The sequence below is a fragment of the Echinops telfairi genome, unplaced genomic scaffold, assembly GCF_000313985.2.
Source record: "Echinops telfairi isolate 266 unplaced genomic scaffold, ASM31398v2 ScPeMD7_2;HRSCAF=8, whole genome shotgun sequence".
Classification (NCBI taxonomy): Eukaryota; Metazoa; Chordata; class Mammalia; order Afrosoricida; family Tenrecidae; genus Echinops; species Echinops telfairi.
In genome coordinates this window covers 60,956,775-60,958,487 of record NW_022103898.1, presented here as the reverse complement: position 1 = coordinate 60,958,487, position 1,713 = coordinate 60,956,775, and positions in this window count along the sequence as shown.

The window sequence follows — 1,713 nt, the reverse complement described above, 5'->3', positions numbered from 1 at the left end:
GCAAATGTTTTGAGAATGATGAGGGCAACAAATGTACATATGTGCTTAATACAATGGATGTATGTATGGATTGTGATAAGAATTATACGAGCCTCCAATAAAATAATTAAAAATAATAATACAAAAAAGATTAAAAAATAATAATTAAATTTTCAAAAGCTCAAATCTACCATTTAATTGATGTTGACTAATAGAAACCCTTTACTGGGTTTCTGAAACTGTACACCTTTATAGTTGCCAACAGCCTTTTATTTTTCACTTGGATTGCCTGATGAATTTTGAGCCACTGACTTTGAGGTAAAGAATCCAGTATCTAGTGAACAGCATCACTATGGTTCCTTTTATGTGTCAGTCAGCTTTATATAAAGAGTAATTTTACATTAAGAAAACATCCTAGCCCAGTCCAGATCGAGTCTAAAAGTCTGGTATTAGCCCATATGCCAAGTACCAGTCTGTAAATTCTTCTTCAGACTCATGTAACACACGCAATAACTCCTAGTGCAGGAAGATCACAGGCCAGTAGACAGAAAGTCTTGTAGATACAGTGGCAGTGGAAGCATCTTAGCGCTGATGTGAGTCTCCATGTGGTTCCTTCAGCTCAAAGGCTTTGGCTGCCGTCTGCATAGCTCCATGTGGCTTGTCAATAGGAATGTCTCACAGGGAGTGAGTGTGTGTCCCACCACCAGCCCATTATTTATCTCCCTAGGGCTCCAAGTGAGGTCATCAAGCTATGACCTGATTGACAGGCTAATCTTCACCCCTTCACTCATAATAGTCTCAAGCTGCCAACAAATTATGTAACTACACATTTTATAATATATTAGACTGCACTATGAACATTAATGGAGTCATGGTGACACCATGGGTTAAGCATTGGACTGCTAATTACAAAATCAGCAGTTCAAACCCACCAGATATATACTTGGGGGGTATAATTACTGTTAGAGAAACTTAAACAACTTGTTTTTCAATGAATACCTGAGGCTTCTTGTGGTATGAAATGCTGAATAAGATTACCCTGAAGGCCTGAATTGGAATCCTGGGGGAGTCGTGAATTAAGAGTTGGGCTACTAACCCCAAGGTCAATCATTCAAACCCAACAATCGCTCAGTGGAAGGAAGATGAGGCAATCTGCTACCATGAAGATTTACAGCCTTGGAAACCCTAGGCCGGAGTTTTACAAATAAGGTCATTAAAAAGAGTGAGAATCTACTTTTCAGTGGTGGGCTTTTAGAGACCTCGTCGATGACAAAGTCTATGTCAGTGTCTTCGCAAGAAAGTTGGAGCCCTAGTGGCTGTTGGGTATGTACGCCATTCAACATCGTGCATTGCCAGAGTGGACAGCACCCACTTCCTCCCCCATGACACCTAACACTGACATGGAATCCCCGGAGTCAGGCTGTGGTCTGCTAGATGACACTTTTGAAAAGTAAATTGTAAAATTGGGATGTGGATTAAGCCTCCAGTGAATTCCCTCTGACCATAGAGCAGGGCTGTGACTATCATTGCTCTCAGATAGTGCATTTGAACATGGATTCATGTAGCTATAGTGAGGTTTAAATTTGACATCTTTTCACTTGTTTTCCCCTTTTGAAACATCATAAATGGTTCTAGAATTTATTGTTTTCTGCTTTCTTTTGGATTGCGATTTTTCTGTGTGTGTGTGTGTGTGTGTGTGTGTGTGTGTGTGTGGTGTGTTTTGAGGAGGCTCAG